The sequence below is a fragment of the Anomaloglossus baeobatrachus genome, chromosome 1 (assembly GCF_048569485.1).
Source record: "Anomaloglossus baeobatrachus isolate aAnoBae1 chromosome 1, aAnoBae1.hap1, whole genome shotgun sequence".
NCBI classification, from domain to species: Eukaryota; Metazoa; Chordata; class Amphibia; order Anura; family Aromobatidae; genus Anomaloglossus; species Anomaloglossus baeobatrachus.
Genome location: NC_134353.1, coordinates 125,672,191 through 125,685,139, shown reverse-complemented (window position 1 = coordinate 125,685,139; position 12,949 = coordinate 125,672,191).

Sequence of the window (12,949 nt, the reverse complement as noted above, 5' to 3'; positions counted from 1 at the left end):
CTGCAGACGGCCACCACCGTCTGCCTGCCTGACGTTTCAAGGGTCCCAGGATCCTACCCGGGTCCCTGACAGCTCTACAACTCCACTCCTCTCACTGTCACACTCTACAACTCAACTGTTTGTATTTCCTGCCTCAGGCCAGTAGTCTCCTCAGTGGGCGTGCCTTTAGGCCTGACTCCGCCCACCTGGTGTGCCCTACTGACCCTGAGGGAGGCATCAGGTCTCCCTTTCAGGTGATGGGTGTGTCCTCACAGGGGATGGGGGTGTGTGTGTAATGTGGTAGGTGTTGTTACCTTTGACCCCTGGGGTCCAGGGTGTCACAGAAGTGCAGGCAGCCCAAGTACACCACACGGTGCAGGAGAAAGGCCAAGACTACCGAACCGGGTGGGGGACCAGACGCAGCCGGCTGCGGGCACCGACCACCATCAACTTGGTTTACCAGAGACTTGTGTGTGTCAATAACTGTGAGCACAACAGTGCCATCCGGTCGTGCACCGCCCTGCACCGCCCAGCTATCCCCAACGGGTCCCGGGACCATCATCCCTACCCACGGAGGGGTTAACATCTTGCTGCACTACCATCTCCCCCGGGTGCCCAGTAATTGCAGCAGTGGTGTCCAACTTCACCACAACCGGTGGGTGGCGTCACAAACTCAAACACAGCTCCGGCCGTGCACCTACCTACCCCCCTCCAAAAGCGCCAGCACCCCTTTCAGAGCAAAGTGACCCCGGGTCCGGAAGCGCTCGAGCCACCCAGCAACGAGCCCAGATCCGAGCGGCTCGGCTGCAGCCGAGCGCAGGGCAGTACATAGCCATGGCTTATCTAAGAATTCTTGTCTCTTGACAAATGTCGCTGTGTAGCCTCAGCTGTGCAAACATCAGAACCTGAATAAAGGAGTAGGATAGGGCTAAACAGCAACATTTGATGCTTGATATTGAAATTGTGTTGTCGCATTGTAAGGCTATGTGTCCACGTTGCGTTCTGTCCCTGCAGAAATTTCTGCAGCGATTTGAACACCACACTTGCGCTTCAAATCGCTGCAGAAACACTGCGTACTGAAAAGTCGATTTCATGTGCTCTGGATGCAGCCTCTCCCATAGACAGAGCGGGGGCTGCATGCAAAGCACACGAAAGAAGTGACATGTCACTTCTTAGAACGCAGCGCTTCGGCAGTAGCCGAAGCGCTGCTTTCTAATACGTCACATGGGCATGAATTAGGCACAATCTTCATAGATTGTGCTGGGGACGCAGGACGCATGCAGTTACGCTGCGGTGCAGAACGTAGCGTAACTGCATGAAAATACGCTACGTGGGCACATAGCCTAACTGCGACATATTGTCAAGTGTTTCCAAGTGTTCCCTTCACGTGACTCACTTTGTCAGACTACAAGTTGAATGCAATATTGACTTGTTTGCATCTTGTATGCAATTTGTGTTTTTTCCATTGGCACCTGGAGAGGTAGGGCATTAGTGATATTGTACCATATTTAGGTACATTTATCAAACATTTAGGCTCTTTGATCAAAAAGCGCTAAAGGGGGCTTTACACGCTGCGACATCGCTAATGCGGAGTCGTTGGGGTCACGGAATTTGTGACGCACATCCGGCCGCATTAGCGATGTTGCTGCGTGTGACACCGATGAGCGATTTTGCATCGTTGCAAAAACGTGCAAAATCGCTCATCGGTGACATGGGGGTCCATTCTCGATTATCGTTACTGCAGCAGTAACGATGTAGTTCGTCGCTCCTGCGGCAGCACACATCGCTATGTGTGACGCCGCAGGAACGAGGAAGCTCTACTTACCTGCCTCCCGGCCGCTATGAGGAAGGAGGTGGGCGGGATGTTACGTCCCGCTCAGCTCCGCCCCTCCGCTGCTATTGGGCGGCCGCTCAGTGACGTCGCTGTGACGCCGCACGGACCGCCCCCTTAGAAAGGAGGTGGTTCGCCGGTCACAGCGACGTTGCTGGGCAGGTAAGTATGTGTAACGGGTCTGGGCGATGTTGTGCGTCACGGGCAGCGATTTGCCCGTGTCGCGCAACAGATGGGGCGGGTACCCACACTAGCGATATCGGGACCGATATCGCAGTGTGTAAAGTAGCCTTTAGTCTCTCAGAATTTAAAGCAATATTGTATTGTCGCGGGCGGAGGAGGGGACGCCGTGCTCTCCCACTGCTCGGGTCCGGCTGCCGCTGCGGCTGTTGCGGCCTGCTGCTGCTGCTCGGTGGCTCGAGCGATGGGCCGGATCCCGGGGACTCAAGCGGCGCTCCTCACCCGTGAGTGAAAGGGGATTGGTTTTTGGGATAGTTTATTGTCCGTGACGCCACCCACGGTTGTGGTGATTTGTTAACACCACCGCTGCTCTGTATGGGGATCCCGGGGACTGATGACAGGGAGCAGCAAGGTTGTTGGTTCTTCCTCCGTGGGTAGGGGGTTGTTGTCCCGGGGCCCAGTGATGAGGTGGGTGATGCAGGGCTTGGTGGGGTGCAGGCACGCGGGGGCAGCACTGTGCCTTGCGGCACTGTGGTACTCACTCAGCCTGAGACTATGACACAGTTCTCGGTAAAACACACGGCTGGAAAGACGGTTCCCACGGACGGCTGCACTTGCTTTCCCCAGTAGTTGACGGTGACGGTCCCTTTTCCTGCACCTAAGATGATGATGGTTGCGATGGGTTCCCACCGGTAACCCGCTCCCCGGCTTGGATATGGGCCGGAGGAGCCCTACTTTGCCCGCAGGCGCTGGCCCTGAGAAACTGGGGCCCTGGCGGTGGCGGTGTCTCTCTGTAACGGTTGGACTGTTGCCTTCAATCGGGACTTGCTTGTTGGGAGACCCAGAGGTCCCCTTCACTAACGGATTTGGCAAATTCACAGCGACTCCTAGACTTGCCGGGATCCGAAAGGCCCCTGCCACTGGTGCTGACTGTTCTTTGTATACCGCTCCGGTACCGCCGGGCCACCACCTGTCACAGCCACCCCTGAAGACAGTCACCTCCGTCTGCTGACCTTGCTGTCTCAGTCCGGGGCACACACCCGGACCAGCTTATGGCTGTCTTAACAGTCACTTTCCCTTTCTTCAGCTTCTCTCCTTTGCTCCTCTACCACTTCCTTCTACTTCCTCCTCCTAAACTGCACTCCTTCTCAGACTCTAGTCTGGCTTCAACTGCCTGGTTTCCCGCCTCCAGGGCTGTGAACTCCTCGGTGGGCGGAGCCAACCGCCTGGCCCACCCCCTGGTGTGGACATCAGCCCCTGGAGGAAGGCAACAAGGATTTTTGGTTAGCCTTGGTGTTCCTAAATGGGGTGTAGGGTGTGGTGGTGTTATGACCTGTGACCCCTGGCTTGCCCAGGGCGTCACATTCCCCCTTAGCAAAATGCAGACCGTCCGCGGGCTGCCTGTCCAACACCGGTTTTATTTTCTGCAAAGTATATAAAAAGGTAAACATAATACAACTTATGACATCATCCCACATCGGGAGGTTCGGTACTTAAACGTTGCAAACGGTAACATTGAAACGGTTGCGGCTGCCGCTCTCTCCCACCCAAGTAACCTGGCCCTGATGCTGCCCCTAAAACCCAGGCAGCACCCCTTGACCCCAGTCCTGCACAAGTTACCCGAGCGGGATCTGTCCTTCCCCTCCAGAGGGTAGCCACTGGTTCCTGTGGTGGCTGGGCCCCAGCCTGCTCCACTGCGGGCCCTCCCTCCAACCTGCCTCTCTGGAGGCGGTTACGGTTAGCTGCAACAACAGATTTATTTACAAGCCACTTAACGTTTGTGGTTGCCCTGCAAGTTCACGGGCTTGTCCATAGAAGTTTCTATGCAAACAACTTTTCAAGCGGTCCCCACGGGGACAACGGTGCCGGCAACGGCCGGTTTTCCAATCACGGTAGACAATCAGGTAAATCTTCGGTTATCATTCTCATTTTTGCAAAACCTTTTCAACTTGTAAACATACTCAGACTGGTGGTCCCAACGGGGACGGTGCAACGGTGCTCTGCTGCCGTTATTCAGAGTCCTCACCATCACCTGAGGGAGGGGGCGCGGCGCTCACACGGGACTCCTGGCTGCCCCTTAACTTAGCATCCAGCGCGAACCACCCCCTCTCCCCACAGTGCCGGGTGTACTGCACGATGTCGCCCGGCATCAGGTTACGACCGGGATGCTCCTCAGGCAAATGGACATTCACATCCCGCCGGGCTATAAACACTTCGGCCTCCAGGCCCGGTTCATATATAAACCCATAGCCCCAGCGGACATCAAACCGCCTCACCTGCCCTTCGTACAGTGGGCCCCGGACACGGAAAGTTGCCTGACGGAGGCTCTCTTTTTCCCGGATTGCACGGGCCACCAACTCCGCCTTCCACTTTCCCTCTCTTCAATCTCCAGGCCCAACGGTACCGGCTCCCTGTCCCAGTATGGCGCTGCTGCGAGCTCCGGCGCACGGGTCGGGCCCCGCGAGACCTGTTGGACATTGCCCACTGCTGGTACTCTGGGCGTCAGGTCCCGCGGTGTCTTGGCCTTAGACGCTGCTTTGCATCGGCAACCCAGCGCAACCTCAGCCGAGGTGTGGGGGATGGGCACAGGGGCTTTCCGCGGTTGGGCCTTCGGCACGGAGCGGGTCATCGGCTCCGGCTCAGGGACTTTCTCGGGGGACGCCTCCAGTTCGGTTTTCGGGGCTTTCCAGGGCAGCACCTCCGGTCGACTACGGGCTCCGGCTGCAGGTCGGTCCGCCTGGGCGGACATGCTGGGTATCGCTACCGGTTGCGGTGGTAGCGGGCCTAATGGCGGGGTCACGGCTTCCGGAACGGGTGGCGAAGGAGGCAGCAGGGGGAGAGGGTTTGGACCGGGTCCCGCAGCCGCGATGACCGGCCCTTCGAGGGCATCGGGAGGTCGGTCACTCACCCTCCCTTTCTCCGCTTCCTCCTCGCGTCTCCGCACGGTCGCTATGACGTCCGCCATGTCGGTCTCCCACTCCTCCATGAGGAGCTGCATCTTGACCTGCAGCCTCTGGTAGAGCTGCGCGGTCCGGATCTCCACCCACGCCGCGGTTCCAGGCGCGGGGGCTACGGTGCTGCGGGACGTCATGAACATGTTGCTGGCGGCCTCTCCCAGGAACAAGATGGCTGCAGGGTCCTGGCGTCCCTGCTTCCTGCTTTTATAGCCGCGCTCACATGCAGCTAGCCGCCATTCCGTCTCCTTCAGCCTCTTTTCTGCCCCTCCTCTATCGGGGCGGGGTCTTGGCCTTTGCGCCTCCACTACTCGAGAAGACGCTCGAGCGGGAACTTTTCGCGCCAAAGATGGCGACGTCTGAAATTTTCTGGCCGGACACCTCCGGCGGTCACAAGGCGCACCTCTACCCAACGGCAGAGCGGTAAGATCCTGTTCGTGACGCCAAGTTGTCGCGGGCGGAGGAGGGGACGCCGCGCTCTTCCACTGCTCGGGTCCGGCTGCCGCTGCGGCTGCTGCTGCTGCTCGGTGGCTCGAGCGATGGGCCGGATCCCGGGGACTCGAGCGGCGCTCCTCACCTGTGAGTGAAAGGGTATTGGTTTTTGGTATAGTTTATTGTCCGTGACGCTACCCACGGTTGTGGTGATTTGTTAACACCACCGCTGCTCTGTATGGGGATCCCGGGGACTGATGACAGGGAGTAGCAAAGTTGTTGGTTCTCCCCTCCGTGGGTAGGGGGTTGTTTTCCCGGGGCCCAGTGATGAGGTGGGTGATGCAGGGCTTGGTGGGGTGCAGGCACGCGGGGGCAGCACTGTGCCTTGTGGCACTGTGGTACTCACTCAGCCTGAGACTATGACACAGTTCTCGGTAAAACACACGGCTGGAAAGACGGTTCCCACGGACGGCTGCACTTGCTTTCCCCAGTAGTTGACGGTGACGGTCCCTTTTCCCTAAGATGATGATGGTTGCGATGGGTTCCCACCAGTAACCCGCTCCCTGGCTTGGATATGGGCCGGAGGAGCCCTACTTTGCCCGCAGGCGCTAGCCCTGAGAAACTGGGGCCCTGGCGGTGGCGGTGTCTCTCTGTAACGGTTGGACTGTTGCCTTCAATCGGGACTTGCTTGTTGGGAGACCCAGAGGTCCCCTTCACTAACGGATTTGGCAAATTCACGGCGACTCCTAGCCTTGCCGGGATCCGAAAGGCCCCTGCCACTGGTGCTGACTGTTCTTTGTATACCGCTCCGGTACCGCCGGGCCACCACCCGTCCACGGTCCTTTCAGCAACCTCCAAACAGCCACCCTTGCAGACAGTCACCGCCGTCTGCTGACCTTGCTGTCTCAGTCCGGGGCACACACCCGGACCAGCTTCAGGCTGTCTTAACTGTCACTTTCCCTTTCTTCAGCTTCTCTCCTTTGCTCCTCTACCACTTCCTTCTACTTCCTCTTCATAAACTGCACTCCTTCTGAGACTCTAGTCTGGCTTCAACTGCCTGGTTTCCCGCCTCCAGGGCTGTGAACTCCTCGGTGGGCGGAGCCAACTGCCTGGCCCACCCCCTGGTGTGGACATCAGCCCCTGGAGGAAGGCAACAAGGATTTTTGGTTAGCCTTGGTGTTCCTAACTGGGGTGTAGGGTGTGGTGGTGTTATGACCTGTGACCCCTGGCTTGCCCAGGGCGTCACAGTATCTCACGTATTCATTAATGGCCTTGTACTCACATATCGTGTATGTATACGTCTATATATTGGCCACATTAATTTCATACTAAAGGTGTGCGCGCCCTATATTTATATATATTTTTTGTAGTAGATATTGACAAATTCTATATCGTCTTTTGAAGATAATGGTGCTATCAGATAATTATAAAGCAATATCTTGCAGATCAAACCAGAAATGGATCCAGTAGGAAAGAGAAGTACAATATTTGCCTTTTTTCTTTATATGTTTCAATTGCTTTTTAATTCTGACTTTGGCTAATAAAAAAACCCATTAACACAAAAATGCCATATATTATTTAATGCAAAGTTCTCTAAATTGCTGGAAAGTGCAGCATAATTTTTTGTAATAATAGTACTTGAAAATGGAACCAATAACTTTGGGTTTGTTGGGCCACTGCGACGTACCACCAGGTTCACACATGAAGAAGCTTAGGGCAGTCGCGGTCACACTCACATACATTGAGTCCCTCGAGGCTCCATACTGCATAGAAGCCCCATGTATTACTATAATGTCCTCAAGTAATAACTGAGTATCTGGTGCAGAGGTTTCTGCGACTGTCTTGTAAAAAATGTTATACAGTGCTGCTCAAGAAACAAGCCTATATAGAAGCATAGAAAAGATTTTCAATTGGAGAAATGTTTGCAATAAATTTGCCACCTTAGTTACTCTCCTCTGCATGTGTTAAATGCATTTTTGCAGTTATTTATCGTTTACTCTAAATATCTCTAATAAATTTATCTTTAATAGTGCCACATCTCCTCCAGGACCTGCTCCTGTAGTGTTTGCTTGTGTCACAAGGCCAGGGCCGGCTCCAGGTTTTTGTGGGCCCCGGGTGGAAGAGTCCCAGTGGGCCCCATCCACACACAGACACCGATACGAACACGTACATATACATATTTAAAGACAAACTCACAAAAATACATATAAACAGACAAATCTATACAGTCATATACACTTACAGACAGACAGACGCACACAACTCTGCTGCATACAGACAAACACACACAACTCTGCTGCATACAGACAAACACACACAACTCTGCTGCATACAAACACACACAACTCTGCTGCATACAAACACACACAACTCTGCTGCATACAGACAAACACACACAACTCTGCTACATACAGACAGCCAAACACACACAACTCTGCTACATACAGACAAACAAACACACACAACTCTGCTGCTCTGCGGGGCCCGCACCCACGGCTCTGCGGGGCCCGCACCCACACACCCGTGGCTCTGCGGAGTCCACACTCGCAGCTCTGCGGGGCCCGCACTCTTGGCCCTGCGGAGCCAGCACACACAGCCTGCGGGGCCCGCACACGCGGCCCTGCGGGGCCCGCACACGTGGCCCTGCGGGGCCAGCTCACGCGGCACCGGGGAGGGGTGGGGGGGATTGGCAGGGCATACATCCAGGGGGTAGAAGCAGCTCACCGGGGCCCATAATCGGGAGGCGGGGAGGGCACTTACCCGCTTAGGTCACGGTGGAGACGGGGTCCACCCCTGATGTGGAAAATGGAATAGCACCATATAGTGCCAACAGTCTGTTAGTATGCGTGTGTGTCCAGCTGGAGCAATCAATCCCCTGATGTGGAAAATGGAATAGCACCACACTTTACTAAAACTCCCAATGTACTGCTGGGAGTTGCCAGTTACAATCTATACCGCCTCTGTTTCACTGCTGTGGCCTAGAACCTGTTCTCCCGGTTCTAATTTATTCTCATTTTGACCTCGGTCTGTTTACTTATAATTCTTAAATTGTGAAGTACTGGAAGACCAGAGGGAGTGCAAATAGGGTCTTATCTAAGGAGTATAGAGGATGAACACCACTAGGAAGTCTCACCTTGGGTTGTGTGAGTCCCAACCAACTGCACAAAGCAGCGCCACGTGTAAGTAGAGGAAACCGATGAAGAGATTGGGTGTTGATGCCGCGCCACCGTTGTAAAAGATGATTGCAGATATACAGTCATATGAAAAAGTTTGGGCACCCCTATTAATGTTAACCTTTTTTCTTTATAACAATTTGGGTATTTGCAACAGCTATTTCAGTTTCATATATCTAATAAATGATGGACTGAGTAATATTTCTGAATTGAAATGAGGTTTATTGTACTAACAGAAAATGTGCAATCTGCATTTAAACTAAATTTGACAGGTGCATAAGTATGGGCACCCTTATCAATTTCTTGTTTTGAACACTCCTAACTACTTTTTACAGACTTACTGAAGCAGTACATTGGTTTTGTAACCTCATTGAGCTTTGAACTTCATAGGCAGGTGTATCCAATCATGAGAAATCTCCTATGAAGAGTGGCATCATGGGCTCCTCAAAACAACTCTCAAATGATCTGAAAACAAAGATTATTCAACATAGTTGTTGAGGGGAGGGATACAAAAAGTTGTCTCAGAGATTTAAACTGTCAGATTCCACTCTGTGGAACATAGTAAAGGTAAGTTCACACAGTGCGTTTTTCGCTGTGTTTTTGCGCGTTTTTAGGGTGCGTTTTTGGCTTCAAAACTGCATGACTTTGCTTCCCCAGCAAAGTCTATGAGTTTTCATTTTTGCTGTCCGCACACAACTTTTTTTTAAGCTGCGTTTTTGAGCTTAAAAAAAAAATGGACATGTCAATTCTTTCCTGCGTTTTCCTGCGTTTTCCCCCTATGCAATGCATTGGGAAAACGCAGAAAAACGCAGAGCTCAAAAACGCAGCAAAACGCAGCCAAAAACACATCAAATCGTGGCAAAAACGCATGCGTTTTTTGCCGCGTTTTTTGTTGCCGGTGCGTTTTTGTGCATTTTTAGCGGCCAAAAACGCACAAAAACTCACCGGCAACAAAAAAACGCGGCAAATGCACATAGCCTTAGGAAATGGAAGAACACAGGTACAGTTCTTGTTAAGCCCAGAAGTGGCAGGCCAAAAAAAATATCAGAACGGCAGAGAAGAAGAATGGTGAGAACAGTCAAGGACAATCCACAGACCACCTCCAAAGACCTGCAGCTTCATCTTGCTGCAGATGGTGTCAATGTGCATCGGTCAACAATACAGCGCACTTTGCACAAGGAGAAGCTGTATGGGAGAGTGATGCGAAAGAAGCCGTTTCTGCAAGCACGCCACAAACAGAGTCGCCTGAGGTATGCAAAAGCACATTTGGACAAACCAGTTACATTTTGGACGAAGGTCCTGTGGACTGATGAAAGAAAGATTGAGTTGAATCTTGTTAAAGTTGAGGGTCACATGGATTCAACTCAGTATCAGCAGATTCTTGACAATAATGTGCAAGAATCAGTGACGAAGTTGAAGTTACGCAGGGGATGGATATTTCAGCAAGACAATTATCCAAAACACTGATCCAAATCTACTCAGGCATTCATGCAGAGGAACAATTACAATGTTCTGGAATGGCCATCCCAGTCCCAAGACCTGAATATCATTGAACATCTGTGGGATGATATGAAGCGTGCTGTCCATGCTCGGCGACCATCAAACTTAACTGAACTGGAATTGTTTTGTAAACAGGAATGGTCAAATATACCTTCATCCAGGATCCAGGAACTCATTAAAAGCTACAGAAAGCAACTAGAGGCTGTGATTTTTGCAAAACGAGGATCTACAAAATAATAATGTCACTATTATGTTGAGGGACCCATACTTATGCACCTGTCAAATTTAGTTTAAATGCAGATTGCACATTTTCTGTTAGTACAATAAACCTCATTTCATAGTTACATAGTTACTTAGGTTGAAAAAAGACCTAGGTCCATCTAGTTCAACCTTCCTCTACCAGTTCTACACTAGGTCACTAAGTCATTTATAACCAACAATGTTGTGTGTACTGAGGAAATCATCCAGCCCGTTTTTAAAAGCTGTTATAGTATCTGCCATTACTACCTCTTGTGGTAGGGCATTCCACAGTCTGACTGTTCTAACTGTAAAGAACTCTTTCCTATTTAGCTGTCGGAATCGCTTTTCTTCCACTCGCAGTGAGTGCCGCCTGGTTCTTAGTATTGTCTTTGGAAGAAATAAGTCATGTGCCAGTCCTTTATATTGACCACACATGTATTTATACATATAAATGAGATCTCCTCTGAGGCGTCTTTTTTCTAAGCTAAACATAGCTAACTTTTTCAACCTGTCATCATATGGGAGGCCTCCCATTCCTTGTAGTAGTCTAGTTGCCCTCCTTTGAACTGACTCTAACTTGTGAATGTCCTTTTTAAAATGTGGCGTCCAAAACTGGATCCCATATTCCAGATGTGGCCTTACAAGTGATTTATAGAGGGGTAACAATACGTTGGGATCACGGGATCTAATCTCGCTTTTTATACACCCTAAAATCTTGTTTGCTTTAGCAGCTGCTGCTTGGCATTGAGTGCTGCTGCTCAGCTTATTTGTAATGAGAATACCCAAGTCCTTCTCCTGTTCTGTAGTCCCGAGCTTACTTCCATTTAATGTATACGCAGTTATAGGATTACTCCGTCCTAGGTGCATTACTTTACATTTATCAACATTAAATCTCATCTGCCAAGTATCTGCCCATTCTGACATCTTATCCAGATCTTTTTGTAATATTGTACTATCATGGTCAGTTTTTAATATCCTACATAGTTTGGTGTCATCAGCAAAGACTGACACTGTACTATCAATCCCATCCACAAGGTTATTAATAAAGAGATTGAAAAGAATCAGTCCTAGCACAGATCCCTGCGGCACCCCACTGCTGACTATGGCCCATTTAGAGAATGTACCATTTATGACTACTCTTTGTTTCCTATCTTTTAGCCAATTCGTTACCCAGTTGCATATAGTTTCCCCTAGTCCTTGCTTCTGGAGCTTTAGTATAAGGCTATTATGTGGTACAGTATCAAATGCCTTTGCACAGTCCAAATAAATCACAGCTGCATTACCAGTATCCAGGTTTGCACTTACCCCCTCATAGAACCCCAACAGGTTGGTTAGACACGACTTATCTTTCATGAATCCATGCTGTTTGTCAGTTATTATAATATTTTCGGCAATATATTTTTGCATGTCATCCCTTAATATGCCCTCAAAAACTTTGCATACTACTGATGTCAGGCTTACTGGACGGTAGTTGCCTGGATCTACCCTCTTACCTTTTTTAAATATTGGTACCACATTAGAAATATTACTCAGTCCCTCATTTATTAGACATATGAAACTGAAATAGCTGTTGCAAAAACCCAAATTGTTATAAAGAAAAAAGGTTAACATTAATAGGGGTGCCCAAACTTTTTCATATGACTGTATTAACCCTAGAACACGCAACCATAGAAATCTACCATAGAAAACAAGTAACCTAGCAGGCCTGCGAGGCCCCAGGTGCGTTCTAGGGTTAAGAAAAGTGATTTATTTCTACACGTTTCGAAGAGCCACTCTCTCCTTCCTCCACAAGCTTTCAGTATGTGAACTGAGAGCACAAAGGCAAGGCAGTTCACATACTGAGAGCTTCTGGAAGAAAGAAAGGATGACTCTCCGAAACGCGTAGAAATAAATCACTTTTATTAACCCTTTCACGACCGGCCGATTTTTCGCTTTCCGTTTTTTTTTTTCGCCATTCTTTTTCTGAGAGACGTAACTTTTTTATTTTTCAGTCAATATGGTCATGTGAGGGCTCATTTTTTGCGGAACGAGCTGTACTTTTAAATGAAACCATCAGTTTTACCATATTATGTACTAGAAAATGGCAAAAAAATTCCAAATGCTGAAAAATTGCAAAAAAAGTGCGATAGCACTATGGTTTTTGAGATATTTTATTCACTGTGTTCACTATATGGTAAAACTGATGTGTGGGTGTGATGCCTCAGGTCAGTGCGAGTTCGTAGACACCAAACATGTATAGGTTTACTTTTATATAAGGGGTTAAAAAAAAATCGGAAGTTTGTCCGAAAAAAGTGGCGCACATTTTACGCCATATTCCGTGACCCGTAGCGTTCTCATTTTTCGGGATCTTAGGCTCAATGACGGCTTATTTTTTGCGTCTCGAGCTGACGTTTTTAACGGTACCATTTTTGCGCAGATGCTACGTTTTGATCGCCTCTTATTGCATTTTGCGCAAAAGTTGTGGCGACAAAAAAACGTCGTTTTGGCGTTTGGAATTTTTTTGCCGCTACGCCGTTTACTGATCAGATTAATTGATTTTATATTTTGATAGATCGGGCGTTTCTGAACGCGGCGATACCAAATGTGTGTATATTTTTTATTTTTTTAACCCTTTAATTTTTAATGGGGCGAATGGGGGGTGATTTGAACTTTTAGGTTTT